This window comes from Dama dama, chromosome 15 (assembly GCF_033118175.1).
Source record: "Dama dama isolate Ldn47 chromosome 15, ASM3311817v1, whole genome shotgun sequence".
Classification (NCBI taxonomy): domain Eukaryota; kingdom Metazoa; phylum Chordata; class Mammalia; order Artiodactyla; family Cervidae; genus Dama; species Dama dama.
In genome coordinates this window covers 83427247-83445366 of record NC_083695.1, presented here as the reverse complement: position 1 = coordinate 83445366, position 18120 = coordinate 83427247, and the positions used below count along the sequence as shown (strand labels likewise).

Here is an 18120-nt window from a genome sequence, read left to right as displayed (position 1 = left end):
ACACAGAGTGTTTAGTGCCAGCAGGACTGAAGCACATTTGGAGTCTGGGGGAAATTAAATAAAGCCTGTGACTCGGGGATGAAGAGGTTTTCCTGACACTAGCCAAGAATGTTAAGGTGCAGGGTAGTTCTCTGTGAGTAGTGCTTGGGCAGGTTTCCGAGATCCCTGCGTGAACTTGGGTCAGTCCCTTCCCTACTCTGGTCCTCAGTTCTTCCGTCTGAAGAGAAGGGGCTGGATTAAATGTTCTCTGAGGTCCATCAGGGTCTCTGGTGCCTCTCAGCAGAATCCCATCCTCCCAGGGATTAAGGGTGAGCGTGTAAGCAACGTGCTGGGTCCTGGGGCAAATAGCACGTCTCTTGTGTCACCTGTGAGATACAGAGAACAGTGTGTACTTGGAAGTGATGCTCTAAGGATTAATGAGAAAATGCAGGTGATGCACACAGCACATGCAGGGCACACAGGAAACATAAATGCTAGCTCTTGTTATCAGTATAGCAGTAAGCAGGTTGACCAGCTGGCTGGGATAGTTCTGGGTCAGTAGACTCAGATTTGTAAGCAATATCTATCTTGGGTCCTCCCCCTAAGCTGTCACATTCTGAGGCTGAATTGATCCAAGGATCACCTTGAACTTGGCTTTTGAAGGGTTTGTTACCACTACAGTTCACTTCCCTGATTGCATGGGTAACAGAAGCACCCAGGAAGAGCACAGATTGGCAGGGGTCCAGAGGATGTTGGAGCAGAGGGAGACTCGGGTTCTTGTAAGAGGGCATCTTCGGGAATGTTCAGAGGAAGAAGTGTTAGTGTCATTTCTGTCCTTTGGTGGTATAGCAGTCACATGTCACTTTTCCATGCTTTGGAGGACTGATGCAGATCCATGACCATAAGATTTCTTCACTGCTTTTTTTTTCCCACCATGGGAGGACTCTGACTTCAGTTCTTCTCAACAGCTGTTTTCATTTTTTCATCCCTGAATTGTGTGTAAACAACCTCCGATAGTAGATAAAGGCTTTATCAGCTCAGCAGCTCACCTCCTACATACAGCCTCTTCTTCATGAATACAAGCCTGTGTTAGGAGTAAGTTGGACTTGATTTTGTCTGCTGGTTGTTATCTTGGACTTAATTGGGAGGAATCTTGCGTTCAGAATGTGGGCTCCCAGCTCTCTCTAGTGTTCCTCGGCCGCCATCTGCTGGGTAATCCTGGCATGACATAGTCCCCTCGGCTGGCGGGCTAAGGAATGGAGTGTCTTGCATTCAATAACAAAATATACAGCAGGAACTGTGTACCAGGCATAGTTCCAGGCACTTGGGATACATTAGTGAACAAACAGACAAAGATCTTTTCTTTTTAGCACTGAAAATATTCAACTATCTGGAATATTGGGTGGATTTTTGTTGTTCAGTCACAAAGTCATGTCTGGAATGTTATTTATTCACTTACCTACTGAAGTGTATCATGGTTGTTTCCAAGTTTTAGCAATCATGAATAAAACTGCTATAAATATTTCTGGGCAAGTCCTTCTGTGTACATTGTCAGTGTTTTGGATTTGGGCCATTTCTATAGGTATGTAGTAGCATCTCATTGTTTTAATTTGCATTTCTGAGGTAGTATATGATGTGAAATGTGGTCTCATACATTTTTTGCCATTTGTATGTCTTCTTTGCTGAGATCTGTTCAGATCTTTTGCCAATTTTTAAATCAGATTGGTTGTTTTCTTATTGTTGAGTGTTAAAGAGTTCTTTGTATATTTAAGATAATAGTCTTTTATCAAATGCGTTTTTTGCAAATATTTTCTCCTCCTTCTCTTGACACTACCTTATCAAGCAGAAGCTTTTAATTTCAATGAAGTCAAGCTTATCAATTACTTCTTCATGGATGGTGCCTTTGGTGTTGTATTTTAAAAAGTCATTTGCCACATCCAAGGTCACCTGGGTTTTCTCCTATGTTGATTTGCTTTTTTTCTAGTTTTATAGTATAGAAGCTTAAACGATTGATTTTTTATATTTCTTCTTTTCTAATACATATATTCAGTGTTACAAATTTCCCTCTAAGCACTCTTTTCACTGCATCCCACAAATTTTGATAAATTGCATTTTCATTTCATTAAAATATATTTTAAAATTTCTCTTAAGATTTCTTATTTGACTCGTGTTATTTACAAGTGTATTGTTTAACTTCCAAGTGTTTGGGGATTTTCTGGCTTTCTGTCTGTTGTTAATTTCTAGTTTAACTCCACTGTTGTCTGAAAGCTGATGTTGCATGATTTCCTTTTCCTTTAAATTTGTTAAAGTGTGTTTTATGTCCCAGGATGTGGTCTATCGTGGTGAATGCTCCATGTGAGCTTGAGAAAAATGTATATTCTGCTGTTGCTGGATGAACTTGCTTATAAATGTCAGTTATATGAGGTTGACCAAAGGTACTGTTGACTTCAACTATGTCCTTACTGATTTTCTGCCTGCTGGATCTATTTTTGATAGAGGTGTTAGAGTCTCCATTATATTATTGGACTTTTCTTTTTCTCCTTATAGTTCTGTTTTTGCTTCATGTATTTTGATGCTCTGTTATTAGACACACCCACATTAAGAATTGTTATATATTCTTAAAATGTTGATGCTTTTATCATTATGTAATGCTTGTCTTTATTCCTGATAACTTTCCTTACTCTGAAGCCTAGTCTGTCTGAAATTAACATAGGTATTCCTCTTTTCCTTTAATTGATGTTAGCCCAGTATATTTTTCTCCATCCTTTTATGTTTAATCCATAAAAGTGAGTTTCTTGCAAACAGCATATAGTTCAGCCCTTTTTTAAATCCATTCTGACAATCTATTTTAGCTTGAATATTTAGATCATTGACATGTAAAGAGATTATTGGTATAACTGAATTAATATATACCACATATGTAGGGATTGCTGCTGGCTCAGTGGCAAAGAATCCACCTGCCAATGCAGGAGACGCATGATTCAGTTCAGTCCCTGGGTGAGGAAGGTCCCTTGCAGAAGGAAATGGCAACCCACTCCAGTGTTCTTACTTGGAAAATCCTATGGACGGAGGAGCTTGGTGGGCTATAGTCCATGGGGTCGCAAAAGAGTGGAACCCGACTTAATGACTGAACAGCAACAAATACCATGTATGTGACTATTTTCTGTTTGATGTCCTTGTTCTTTGTTTCTGTCTTCACAATTTTTCTCCCTTTTGTGACTTTAGTTGAATATTTTATGTAATTTCTCTTTCACCTTTCTTAATGTTTCAATTATACTTCTTTTTTTTAAAAAAATCATTTTAATGGTTGCCCTTGAATTTGCAGTATAGATTTACAACTACTTCAAGTCCTCTACTTTCAAACACCATTTTACAGGTAGTGCAAGTACCTTATAATAACAACAAAAATGACATATAATAACAAAAACAACAAAGAAAGTCTCGACTCTTCCCTCTCATTCCTTATATCATTAATATCATTCAATTTGCTTATATGTAAGCACACATGAGTATATGTGTATTAGATTATATATCCTTATACATAATGTAATACATTGTAGCTATTGTTTTGGACAAACTACATTTATAAGATACATTAAGAATAACAAAAATAGCTTTTTTATTTTACTTTCCCTTATTCTTTCTCCAGTGCTCTTCCTTTCTTCATATAGATCTGAGTTTCTGATCAATATAATTTTTCTTCTCTCTGAAGAACTTTTGATATTTCTTGACAGTCAGGTCTACTGGTAACAAATTCCGTCAATTTTTGTTTATCTGAGGAAATTTTTATTTCTCCCTCAGCTTTGAAGCATACTTCCTAGAGTACAGGATTCTAGATTGGTGAGTAACATTCTCTCAACACTTTAAAATACACTGCTCTGTCCTCTTCCTTCTTGCATGTTTTCTGAGGACAAGTTGGAATAATTCTTGTCTTTGCTTCTCTATAAATAAAGTGCCCCCCACTGCTTCTTTCAAGAATTTTTTTCTTTGTCTTTGATTTCCTGGAGTTTGAACATGATGTATACTGTGTGTAGTTTTTTTTGTTTGTTTGTTTTTGGGGGCATTTACCCTGCTTGATGTTCTACGAGCTTCCTGTGGTTTGGTGTCTGTCATTAATTCAGAGAAATTCCTAGTCATTGTGACTTCAAATATTGTTCCTATTTCTTTCTCCTTTCCATCTCCTCTGGTATTTCCATTACACTTATGTCACACCTTTTCTAGTTGTCCCACAGCTCTTGGATATTCTGTTGTACTTTTTCTAGTCTTTTTTACCCTTTGCTTTTCAGTTTTAGAAGTTTCTGTTGAGATATACTCAAATTCAAAGATTCTGTCATCAGCCGTGTCAGGCCTATTAATGAGCATATCAAATGTATTCTTCTTGACTGTTAATGTTTTTAATCTCCAGCTTTTCTTTTTGACTCTTAGAATTTTCCCACTTGTACAACCCATCTTTCTTATACATTGGTTTTTTTTTTCTATTAAAGTCCTTAGCGTATGAACGATAATTTTAAAAAATTCCTGGTCTGATCATTTAAACATTCCTGACTCAGATTCTGATGCTTGTTCAGTTTCTTCAAACTGTTTTTGGACTTTTAGTATGCCTTGCAATTTTTTTTTTTAAGCCAGACATGATGTACTGGTAAAGGGAACTGCCTTAAAGAGGCATTTAGCAATGTATGGGTAAGACATGCAGGGAGGGGAAGCGTCCTTTAGTCCCATGGTTAGGTCTCAGACTTTTGGTGAGTCCATGCCCCTGGTCTGTGAACTTCACCAATTCATCTGTTTCTCTCCCTCAACTTCGGTGAGACAGCATGGCTAGAGAACGCTGAAATTAGTATTTTCCTTCTGGAAGGCTGAAAAAGCTAGAACTGAGTATTTCTCTCCACCTAGGTCAATTAGGCTCTGATAAAACGCCAGCAAGTTAGTTTCTAGTAAATAGTTTTGCTTGAGGACAGGCTTGTTAAGAACAGAGTTCTCCCGCACATTTCAAAGTGGTTCCTTTTTCCACCCCCTGCTGGAAGCACAAGGGGATTTTTCTCCATTATCCACTGGTGGATCCTCTGAAGAGAAGACTCACAAAAACACAGGGACCCCCATGTCTGTGAATTAAACTGGTGGAGAGTTTAATTCACAGACTTGTCCACACTGAGCCTCCAACTATTTGTCAATTACAATTCAGGTTTTCCTACCGCTGCGCTGATTTCTGCAGAGGTTTCTGCTCTGTTAACTTGTGATTTTCTGTATCCTCCTGTTTGTTTCTCCAATTTTTGGAGCAGAAATCTGCCTCATTTCGCTGATGAATATTAGAAGATTTGTTGATATTTCAGTTTATTCAGCTTTTTATTTATTATGATGCAGTGGTGACTGCTAAGTACTGTAGATGGCACAGCGGAAACTGACAGTCTCTTAGTTTTCTTCTCTTGTACTGTTTTTGTCTGGTTTGGGTACAACAGGGTAATACTAGCTTCATAAAATGAGTTGGAAACTGTTCTCTCTTCTATGTTCTGGAAAAGATGATGTAAATTTTATGTTAGTTCTTTTAAGTATTTGGAAGAATTCTCCAGCATAGAACTGAAGATTTCTTTTTCAGAAGCTTTTAAAGTTACAAACTCAATTTCTTTAACGGTTATAGGGCTATTCCAATTATTAATTTTATCTTGGTTGAGTTTTGGTAGTTTGTGGTGTTTGAGTTGATCCATTTCTTTTAAGTTGTTGAATTTATGAAACATAAATTTGCTCAATGTATTTGCTTATTACCTTTTTAATGGCTGCAGGATTCGTAGTGACCCATGTCTCATTTCTGATACTGATCATCTATGTCTTCTTTATGTCAGCCTTGCCAGATGTTTATGAATTTTATTGATGTCTTTAAAGAACCAACTTTTTGTTTCATTGATTTTTCTCTATTGTTTTCCTTTTTAAATTTCAGTGATTTCTGCTCCAACCTTTAATATTTCCTTCTGGTTACTTTGGGTCTAATTTTGCTCTTTTTCTAGATTCATGAAGTGAGAACATAGATTTTTGATTTGAGATGCTTCTTTTCTGAAGTGGTAAGCACTTCATATTATATATTTCCCTTTCAGTTCCACTTTAGCTGCACCTCACATTTATTGATGTTGTATTTTAATTTTCATTTAAATTCTATGTAATTGTTTATTTCCTTTGGATTTCCTCTTTGCTTCATGGGTTGTTTTGAAGTGTGCTACTTAATTTCCAAATATTTGGTGATTTTCCTGTTTTCTTTCTGCTCCTTAGATTTTAATAATTCTCTCCAGAAGAACAGACTTTTTCCATTAATCCTACCAGTATATCATTAATGATGAGAACAGGACAATAGTTTGTGCTCAAAAAATGAATATGAATGAACGATCTAAATACATAATTTAAAAATCAGTAAAGAGAAAGCTGAAAGTCAGAGAGGCGAGAGAGAGGCATCAAATATTTCAATGATGATTACTGCTGAGTGGGGAAATATGGATGCCTTTTTCTGGTTTGTTTTCAGATTTTTCCAAATTCTCTGTGATGAGCATGTACTACTTTTATAATCAGATAAAGGAATTATAGAAGTGGAAACTACTCTTTCTGATGATTCTCACTCCCTCTCTGGCAGGTCAAATCAGCCTCTAAATTATGAAAAAAACTGAAGATGAGAGGCAGAACCACAAAAAGACCCTGTAGAAGGTCCTGGAGCTGAAATGACCCCAGCACCCCAGGGAGACAGGTAAGGACCCTGCCAGCCATTCCGGGTTCCCAGGTGGCTCAGTGGTAAAGAATCCACCTGCAATGCAGGAGATGCAGGCTCGATCCCTGGGTTGGGAAGATCCCCTGGAGAAGGGAATGGCAACCCACTCCAGTATTCTTGCCTGGGAAATCCCATGAACAGAGGAACCTGGCGGGCTATATATAGTTCAAGGGATCACAAGAGTCGGACACAACTTGGTGGTTAAACCACAAACAACAAGCTGTCCCCTTCCATAACCTTCTGAGACTGCTGCTACGGAAACTTTGTCATGACCATTTTGAGTCACAAGGGTCAATTTCACACTTCTTTTCTCACCCCCGCCCCCAAAGGTCCCTAGAGATCTTGTGAATTAATGTTCATCCCAAAAGATCTGGTTTGCCATTAGAAATGAAACATCTGTTCACTAAGTCCAGCCTTCAAAATTCCTTTGACAGTTTGTTTTGAAGAAGCAGTATTGGCTTTTGCTTCCAGGGTTCCTGGTGTGCAACAGATTACAAAGAGTAAGAGGGAACAGAGAGGAGACACTGTCTTCTTAAATGTAATTATCTTTTACACCTTTAGTCACAGCCTCCTCGTGTTTTTTGAAGGCAATTTCTTTGAGAAAGCTGCGCAGACCAGACAATTTGATGGTAAGCCCAGGTGCCCATGGTCATCACCCAAACAGTTCTCAGGTGTGGACAATTTCTGAAGATGAGTGAATATGCTTTTCTACTTATGAAAACAATCCTGAGAACTTGGTTTAAATTTTTTTTTTTTCATTCAACAAAGACATTGCCCAGACATGGAAACTTTTTTCACCCTTTCCTAATTTTGAAATGAAGTGACTTGCTATAAGGTCAGGAATTACCTGGGGGCCCAGGATTGGGCAAGTATATAACCTGATGCCTGGGGATGGTAGAGGGCACCATTCCTGGAGGATGCTCCCCGCACAGTCGGAGGGGAGTGTGGCAGCAGCTACATCCTCCCTGGAGCTGAGCCAAAGAAGGCATGGGAATCAACAAGCATATCCGTATCGACTTGTCTTAAAGACTAGCCAAGGCCATGAGAATCTAGAACATAATGGCATAACCTGATGGAGTTATGGGGAAGAACAAGAAACCACACCCAGTAACAGTTCATATCAAATAGCACAGGCAATTTCTGTGTTGAAATGAGCCAGAGATAAAATATTGTGAAATAAACCAGTCTGTCCATTTTAAAAGTCATTTGATTTCCAGAATTCCTGGGCACCTCATTTGACTTTTTTTTTCTTCTGATTTTGTTGCTGTTGCTGACTTGACCTATTTGAACTGCACATGTCAAAAGGCATAGATCTCTTTAGCCATTTGATTTTTATTGACACTTACTGTTCAGTTAAATTCAAAACCTCAATTGTTCCTCCAGGACTGTCCAATGGAGACCACCCTTGACCACTGTGGAGACTGTTTGCAAAACAGTTCAGGCTGTCTGCTTTCTGAGGGTGCAAGCGTTCTGCTTCCCCATGTGTAAACTTAGATGTAGTCATGAGTCTTGCTTTGGCCAATGAAATGTGTGCAAAAGTGACACTTTGGGCAGAAACCTCAGGCCAGTGTGTAATTCACTCCATCTTCACTCTTCTGCTGTGGTTGTGGATGTGTGTGTCAAGATGAGGCCGTTCGGTGGGACAAAGCAGTAGTTAGGGAGTCTGGGATGGACATGTACACACTGCTTATATTCAACATGGAAAACCAACAAGGACTTACAGTACAGTACAAGGAACTCTGCTCAATGTTGTCTGGCAGCCTGGGTAGGGGGAGAATTTGGGGGAGAATGGATACCGTTTTATGTATGGCTGAGTCCCTTTGCTGTCTGCCTGAAACTATCACATGGCTAATTAGCTATACTCCAATACAAAAAGACAGTTAAAAAAAGAGAAAGATGAAGCCATTCTGGGTCCTAAAACAACTGTATCATGCAGATCACCCCTTGCTGACCTGCAATGGACAGGTAGCATGAATGGGAAGCATTCACTGTGTAAAACTGCTAAGATCTGATGGTTGTTACTGCAGTACAACCTAGTCCATCCTCGCTGATGTGCACATGCAGACATGCACACATACACACACACACACACACACACACACACTTGCTGAGTACCTATGCATGCACGAGAGGGGAGGGACCCAGGGCCATGGGCGAATTGGGGGGGAGGGGGCGGGTAGCAGGGGTACAAGGTAAGATGCAATTTCTGTCCCCAGTTTACAAGCAGGTTTGGCAGATTAGATAACTAGACAGCAGAGCATGATAATGACACGAGTGGACAGTTCAAGGGCAAGTGACGAGATGTTTATGTGACTGCAGCCTTAAGAAGGTATTAGTTGGTGGGGTTTAGGACGAATGTGAGGATGCCTCCTGTGCTGGCATCACCTCTTGGCCCCTCCACCATCTCCCTCTACCCTTCTCACCTTGCTCTCGGCCTGGCCACACTGACCTGTCTCTACCATCTGACTAGGTTCCTTCTGCCCTGGCTCCTGATCAGGTTGAGACAACATGGGGGACAGGGTGAGTGCTCAGCAGAAGACTGGAAGCAGGGAGGACACTGAAGCTGAAATGGGGATGCCTCTGACTGCCTTCTCACAGGTATGCTCCGACTGGCTGCACCCCTGGGCTGAAATCTCAGCTCCTCTCAGTGACCCTCCCCACTTGACAGTCTGCTTGCAGATTTCCGTAACTCTCTTCGCTTGCTCCTTCAGATCCAGGTGTGGTAAGAGCCCCACAGTCAGGGATTAGCCTCCGCATCCTCCACTGCCTCCCTTGGTTTCTCTGTACCCCGCCCACATCTTTGTAGATGGTCTTTTTTTAAAGGAGACTCTAAATTTTCCAATTTGAGCAGGCCATCTATTCTCCCGACAGACCCCCAAACTAACTGTCTTGCTTGGGGGAGTCAGCAGTAGAACAGAAATGATCGTGCTTTGTCTTTTTATAGGGTCAGTTGGTAAAAGAGGCAGGATGCTTTAAAATGATCAATCCTCCATTAAGAAATGAGTTTTTAAATGACTTTGTTTCTCCCACACAAACTGGAGGAGTTAACTCCAAAGTAGAAAAGGATTCCAGGCAAAGCACTAGCCTCTCTGCACCTAGGAGGAGCAAGTGGGCCCCGCAGAGCCTCTGTCTCACAAAGCCCTTTGCAAATGCTGGGGCCATAGGACACCACCAGGATGTCACATCACCCGCAAGGAGCTTCTCTGGTTCAAGGGAGAATTCCAACCACTGTTTTCAACTTGAGCCTGAGGACAGAAGCACAGTTTCTAGTTGCTCACAGAAAATTCCAAACCTTTCTTTTGGGTTCCCATATGTAGCACAGAGGGTTTCCCTGGTGGCTCAGACAGTAAAGAATCCGCCTGCAATGCAAGAGATGAGGGTTCGATCCATCCCTGGGTTGAGAAGATCCCCTGGAGAAGGCAGTGACCACCTGCTCCAGTGTTCTTGCCTGGAGAACCCCATGGACAGAGGAGCCTGGTGGGCTATGGTCCATGGGGTCACAGAGAGTCGGACACGACTGAGCGCCTGGCACTAGCTTAGCTCTGCAGCATAGGGCCGCTCGGGAAAGAAATGCCACTGTTTTGCCACAACCCTACCCACTGGGAACTGTCCTTGTCCTGCCCTGGGATTCCCATGTCCGATTCACAGAATGTATCCGTTTGCTGGCTGGTAGGTTGGTTTTCCACGTGCAAATTAAAGGAGCCTTACAAGAGTTGGGAGAGTTCTGCGTTCCGTTTTCTATTCTCCAGCCCACGTCGGCCCTGGCTCCTTCGCTGTCCCCAGCTCTGGAAGGGGCAGCCAGGAGGAGCCTCGTACCTGGAGACCTGGCATTTCCCAAAGCAGCCAGAATGAGCAGGTGCTGGACTGCAGGTGCTGGGGCTGGACCCGGGGGCGGGTCCCCTCAGGCATGCTAGGGTATAACGTTAGCGGAAGTGCAGACAGCAGTTTGGAAGATTTAGGGGTTCTTGGGCTACACTGGGTTTTACTGCGTTGTCGCTGACATATGTTTGTCTTCTCTTCTGAGCAGGTTAAGCGGTGGGGAGAGTGCAGGGAGGGTATTCCTGGGTGCTAGGTCTGCACAACTGGGCAGATGCAGAAAGATGCGGAAGAGGGGGGCGGAGATCATCTGGGCATCTGAGCATCCCCTTTTCTCCTTAAGTGCCAGAGGGTGCATGCATGCCGCGGCCTGGGGTGGTACCACAGAGGGGTGCTTAAAACTCACAGCAGTACCGCTTGTGTTAATAGCTTCCTTGAATTAAAAACACGCTTTTCCAGGAAACAAAGACTGATTCCATCCACAAACAGCAGAGGTTTCTCATTACGATTGTGGGGAGAGGCAAGACTGTTGAGAAGAATGAGAGTCTCAGAAAAGAGCAGGGCGATCCTGTGGCCAGAAGACACAAGTGTGAATGCACGCCCCCAGGGGCTTCATCCGTTTGGTCAGACCCCGGGAGCACTTTCTGAAGTGGGGGAGAAACAGTGACTCTCTTCCAGAGGTGACTGAACCGCAGCTTCCCTGTAGCAGTTGCCCTTGAGCAGTGCTCTCATGCTTTTAATACGCACACACGGCCCCTGCAGATCTTGTTGAAATGCAAGTTCTGATTCCGTAGGTCTGGTCTGGGCGTTTGCACTTCTAACAAGCTCCTAGCTGAGGGCGATTTGCTGGTCCACGGAACCCACTGAGAATAAGTAACAAGGCATGGGAGGATGTGTCGTGGCTCAGCACCACTGCCACTTGCCTCCGGACGGCTCTAAAATGATAGCAGGTGTAGACGACTCAATTCGACAGCCTGGGAAGTTTGGTGAAATGACCCTAGCCTTGGCCTGTTGACTGAGTGACTGCACCAGGAGCTCTTGCAGGCTCCCCGGCTCTCTCCCCTAAGAGTGAGCCATGTGTGGGGCAGGTTGGGGTCAGCCGTCCCCAGGGAAAAAGAGACTGGTCACCAGGCACAAGTGTGTAGGGAGCATACCTTCATGAATTCACTGCATCCCTGGACCTTGTTGACGTTGTTCAGTCGCTCAGTCATGTCCGACTCTGCGACCCCATGAAATGCAGCCCACCAGGCTTCTCTGTCCTTGGGATTTCCCCAGGCAGGAATATTGGAGAGGGTTACCATTTCCTTCTCCAGGGGATCTTCCCAACCCAAGGATCAAACCTGCGTCTTCTGTGCCTCCTGCATTGCCTGCTAACGGTGGCTCAGCAGTAAAGAATCCCTGGACTTATGGGCTTCCAAACTCCCCTCCCCCTGACCACCACTAACACACCCAATTATTTCTTCAACAAACACTGAGTGAGCATCTGTTATCTCAGACCCAGTGCCCAGCACTGGGGGTCCAGATGAAGAAGCAGAATATGTCCTCATGAAGTTTACTGCACAGCCAGCCTCTGGGAAGGGATCCATTTCTCAAGGGCACATGACTGATGTATGAAAAATAAAACCGGGGCTTTACTGGGGCTTCCCAGGTGGCGCTAGTGGTAAAGAACCCACTTGCCAATGCAGGAGATGTAAGAGACACCAGTTCCATCCCTGGATAGGGAAGATCCCCTGGAGAAGGGCATGGCAACCCACTCCAGTTATTCTTGCCTGGAGAATCCCATGGACAGAGGAGCCTGGTGGGCTGCAGTCCATAAGGTCACAATGAGTCAGACATGACTGAAGCAATTTAGTATGCACACATGCTTATTTATTATAATATTTATAATTACGATGATAATAGCTTATGTTTTTTAAAAAGCCTGGGATATACTTGCCACGGTGCTAAACTCTTTACATGGATCATCTCATTCATCCTCACAACAGTCTATGTGGCAGGTACTATTATTAAATTCACTTCAAAGATGAGGAAACTGAAGGTCAAAGAGGTTAGGAAACTTTCCAAAGGACACCAGCTAGTGAGAAGAGGAGCTGGGATTCATTCCTAGACAGGCCAACGCCAGTCCAGGCTCTGAGTCTCTGTCCCCATGGGCTGGGTCAGCACTTCTGCTCATGGGCACATCCCCTCCCTGCGGGGAGAGTGCTTGGCAAGTCCAATGACAGTCAGTGGCTGAGCGAGCTCAAAATCCAATGACTGGAGCATTGGCTGATGGGGATGATATTAACCACAGAGGCATCACACTGTACAACTTGATACCACTGATGTACCCATCTCCCTGAATGGACAGACCTTCAGCACAAACCACTCAAGTTCCTAGCCCAGAGGCCCTCTTTTTCCCCTGGAGAAAGGCAAGAACACACTACTTGGCTTTGCTAAGGCTTGCTGTCCCTTGCCTGGGTCTGCTTAGCCCTATACACACACACACACACACACACACACACACACACACACATGATCATGCACAACCACACAAATGTTCACTCTTGGGCATCCACATACATACAACTACACACAACAGCACATATACACACATACATTCATACTAACACACACACATGCTTCTGAGGACCACATTCTCCTTTGGTTATGTTAATACTATGAATCAGGTAAAACAAAGTTCTTTGCTCCTCTCTGCTCTGAACTATTATATTTGTTTCATAGTTTAACCCTCAGAAGACTACCTTATTTCTCTGAAGCCAGGTTCCATTGGGGCTCCTCACTTGGTCCAGGATTTTTTCCACTTTTAAAGCCCCCATGTTGTGTGGCCCCTTCCCTTGACACACGGGTATCAGATAAAAGAAGTCTAAAATGGTCTGGAGTGTTGCTGGTTGTTTGTTTTAAAAATGTACTCTCAATCACTTTATCAGTACCATCTTTCTAGATTCCATATATATGTGATATTGTACAATATTTGCTTTTTCTCTTTCTGACTTACTTCATTCTGTATAATAGGCTCTAGGTTCATTCACCTCATTAGAACTGACTCAAATGTGTCCCTTTTTATGAATGACTTCCCTGGTGGCTCAGACAGCAAAGCATCTGCCTACAATGCAGGAGACCTGGGTTTGATCCCTGGGTAGGGAAGATCCCTTTTTATGGCTGAGTAATATTCCATTGTATAATATGTACCAAACTTCTTTATCCTTTCATCTGTTGATAGACATCTAGGTTGCTTCCAAGTTCTAAAAGTGAAAGTGAAAGTTGCTCAGTCATGTCCGACTCTTTGCAATCTCATGGAATATACAGTCCATGGAATTCTCCAGGCCAAAATACTGGAGTGGGTAGCCATTCCCTTCTCCAGGGAATCTTCCCAACCCAGGGATCAAACCCAGGTCTCCCACATTGCAGGTGGATTCTTTACCAGCTAAGCCATTAGGGAAGCCCAAGAATACAGGAGTGGGTAGGCTATCCCTTTTCCAGTGGATCTTCCTGACCAAGGAATCGAACCAGGGTCTCCTGAATTGCAGGCACATTCTTTACCAACTGAGCTACCAGGGAAGCCTTTCCATGTCCTAGCTATTATAAACAGTGCTACAGTGAAAGGGGGGTGTACATGTCCTTTTCAGTTATGGTTTTCTCAGGGTATATGACCAGTAGTGGGATTGTTGAATCATATGGTAGTTTTATTCCTAGTTTTTAAAGTAATCTCCATACACCAATGGAGATGCAAACATAGAGAACCGACTTGCAGACATAGGAGGGGAAGGGGAGGGTGGGACAAATGGAGAGAGTAGCAAGGGAACATATACGTTATCACACATGAAATAGATCGCCAGTGGGAATTTGCTATATGACTCATGGAGCTCAAACCAGTGCTCTGTGACAACCTAGAGGGGTGGGACGGGGTGGGAGGTGGGAGGGAGGCTCAGGAGGGAGGGGACACATGTATACCTACGGCTGATTCATGTTGATGTGTAGCAGAAACCAACACAATATTGTAAAGCAATTATGTATACTTCAATTAAAAACATAATTAAAAAAAAATTGAAATGTACTCTCAGTGGGAGGTTGGACCCCCAACCCAAAGGTTGGACCCCTTTGCACTCAGTCTTCCTTCGTCTCAGGGGCTGCTGCTTCCATTTAACCCTACAGTGGCTGACCTCAGCTCTCCAGCCCCATGTAAACCTGCCGTCCACTGCCCGCTGGGCCCATGATGCTAGGAAGCCTTTTGCAGGCATTCTTCTCAGATTTTCAATTTACCTCCTAACTGCCAGTCCTGATACCATCAGATAGGAGTTTCTGCTGTGCTCTGCTTGTTTTAAAAAATCACAAATGAAAAAAAAAAAAAATCACAAATGCTATCCACCTGAAGTTAAGTCCAGACTCGGAAAGACAGAATGTGAACACCCAAGGTGGCCAGGCATGCCCTGACCACTGTGTTCCTTAGACATTCTGGGCTGTCGGAGTTCCAGAGAAGGGAGGTGAGATGAGTTTGTGTGGCTGCAGAAGGCTCCCTGGAGGGGGTGGGATTCCTGACAGGCCTTTATTATGAGTTAGACAGTATCCCCCCAAATTCATATGTTAAAATTCTCCAAATGTCCATCATCTAATAATATAATCACTCTGCCGACAAATGTCCATATAGTCAAAGCTATGGTTTTTCCAGTAGTCATATATGGATGTGAGAACTGGACCATGAAGAATTGATGCTTTGAAACTGCAATGCTGGAGAAGACTCTTGAGAGTCCCTTGGACTGCAAGGAGATCAAACCAGTCAATCCTAAAGGAAATCAGCCCTGAACTTTCATTGGAAGGACTGATGCTGAAGCTGAAGCTCCAATACTTTGGCCACCAGATGGGAAGAGCTGACTCACTGGAAAAGACCCTTAGGCTGGGAAAGATTGAGGGCAGGAGGAGAAGGGCGACAGAGGATGAGATGGTTGGATGGCATCACTGACTCAATGGACATGAGTTTGAGCAGACTCTGGAAGTTGGTGAATGACAGAAAACCCTGGTGTGCTGCAGTCCATGGAGTGGCAAAGAGTTGGACATGACTTAGCAACTGAACAACAACAAATCAGCAATTAACAGGGTGCTTCCAGGGGTCTTGCAGACTTTGCTTCATTTGTAACCCTCCCCTCCCCTCATGCCAGAGGTCCCATTATTTTCATTTTACAGACAAGGACCCTGCGGCTCTGAAGGATGAATGTGGCCATGGTCTTAATAACTGCCACTCGGTGTCCAAAGCACTCCCACTGGAGCCTGCCACTATGCCTTGGGAGCTCAGGACTGACTTTTCAAAGTAGTGCAGGCAGCGGTAAGGGCAGAACAGGATCTGAGCTGCTTCTCGAAGGACTCAGAGAATCCACAGCAGGCAAAACAGAAGGGAAAGGAACTCCTGGAGCAGGAGCACATATGCAAAAGCACCTGGGTGTAAATGAGTATACATAGGGGCATACATCCTTGGCTTCATTCTGGAAGTTAAGAGGATTCCGGGGTAGTGATGGCAGGTGCAGCTAGAGGCAGGGGCAAGATTTTAAAGAGCTTTGAATGGCAACCTAAAAACAAACTTCTGGAAGTAATAGGGAGCCATCAAATGTTAAGTGGAAAGAGAGAGCGCATCTAAAAGATCACAGGACAGGAGAAGCAGTAGAAATGAGCCATGTTGTCAGTGCCCTGGAGGATGGAGGAGGAGAGCCAGAGTGGGATGAACTCAGAAGGTTCCTGGAGGCAGGGGTTTCTGGCGGATGGGAGGATCCATCTAGATCCAGTGCCCCAGTGAAGCAGCATGCTGAGAAGGAAAGGCCATTTGTCTCATTAAGCCATGAACAGAGAATATCACACCTGGAGCATTTTAGACTCAGCCCAGATTCCTCCTGTAGCCACCTCAGCATAGGAACTAAAAAAGAAACAGCTAAGAAAGTGTCAAGTTTATTAAAACAGCTGAGTTCCTGTCTCTCTCCAGCTCTCTAACTCCGACTTTCCCACTATTTTTAGATGTTCCAGAAATCTCTGCCCAGACATTCCCCACACCCCCCCTAAAGACTGAACACATTTTCTGCCTCACCAGCCATGGACAAACCCACTCAGCCTCCTGCCCAACCCCAAGGCCCAGTTTCCAATGGGAGTCTGGGGGACTCCAAAAGTCACAGTCTCCTCTTCTCCCTGAGTCTAGATTCCACAGAGAACCACCCAGAACTTGGTGGTGTTCTCTTCTTAAAGAAAAGAAAGTCGAAATTCATTCTTTGGTTGGGTTTTTCACCATGACTGGTTTTCATTAGCTTTTCAAGTGGAAAATCTACCCCCTTCCCAAGTGGAAAGTTGCCACTTGTGTGCAGAGAGTCATTGTTCATTTAATATTTTTTATACTGAATGGCCCAAGCCCCAGTCTGCTGGAGCTCTGGGCAGGACCCTGAAGGAGTGTGCTTTACAAACCTTCCTGGCAGGCACTGTTTGAAAAGCCAGAGGCCACTTGCCTCTTGTTAAATCTTGAGGACTGAGGAAACCGAGGGAACTTGAACGGTCAGCTCTCCACTGCCCAGCCCCATTTGCAGAGCCTGGACCCCCGCTCAGCCTTTTCTTTCCAGTCCAAGTCCTGGTTCACCTGATGAAGAAGCTTCCCAAAGCCATGTCTGCCTCCTCGCCTTCCTCACACTGGAGCTGATAAGGGGTAGAGCAAAGAGAAAACTAAATCAAGAAAGAAACCCAGCTGATAAAACTCCAAGTCCCACTGCTTTGTGAAACCAGAGGAGGCTACGTGGCACACCCCTCCCCCTAAAGGGCCAACTCTGGAAGAGCTGAGACCAAGAGGGGTCTGCGCTCCCAGGCCAGCCCCAGGGCATTAAGCGGCAAGTTAAGACAGGTTAGATGAGGAGAGACAGGCAAGAAGTAGACACAGGAAGTAGAGACTGAGAAGGAAAGTGGGGAGACAGGAAATGCGGAGATAGATAGACCTCAGGGTTTTCCAGGTGGCACAGTGGTAAAAAAATCCATCTGCTAATGCAGGAGATGCAAGAGATGTGGGTTCGATCCTATGATTGGGAAGATCCTCTAGAGGAGGAAATGGCAACCCACTTCAGTATTCTTGCCTGGAGAATCCCATGGACAGAGGAGCCTGGCAGGCTATAGTCCATGGGGTTGCAAAGAGTCAGACATGACTGAGCACCCACGTGCATGCACACATGCACACACACACACATGCACGCACAGAGGAAGTGGAGAGACAGGAAGAAGAGGGAAAGAAAAATGGCCAGCAGGGGCCCATGTTACTCGGGATTCCTTTGCCAGCTGGACTCTCCATGCAACAGGATGAGGAAAATTTAAGTCTCTACCAGGAAAATTCAAGCCTGGAGACAATTTAAGCTTTCCTGGGACTCTGCCAGCCATCTCCAGGGTTTTGTCAAATTTTCCACCTACTCTGTTTGCATGAAGAAAGTCAGCTTCCATCTTAGAAACCCCATCTTCAACACTGTCCTTTTTCAACTCTTGGTTGTTCAGGAGGGTTTGTGGATGAAGATGCATAGGGTAACGGGTTTAAAAGGACTGCCTGAAGCTATACCCCTCCTCCCCCGCCCCCACTTACC

General features: G+C 44.1%; 1 long non-coding RNA gene across 3 annotated transcripts in view; it reads left to right on the top strand.

Moving 5' to 3' along the window:
- LOC133070464 (uncharacterized) overlaps window positions 1-18120 on the top strand; it is a 126237-nt gene that overhangs the window by 43532 nt on the left and 64585 nt on the right. For 2 of the 3 annotated variants that reach the window (XR_009696153.1, XR_009696152.1), the window contains exons 1-4: window positions 602-3819; window positions 5976-6029; window positions 6590-6700; window positions 9192-9319. This is a non-coding gene — a long non-coding RNA (uncharacterized LOC133070464). Of the gene's footprint in view, window positions 1-601; window positions 3820-5975; window positions 6030-6589; window positions 6701-9191; window positions 9320-18120 lie in introns of those variants that run through there. The other variant, XR_009696154.1, reaches the window with a different exon arrangement.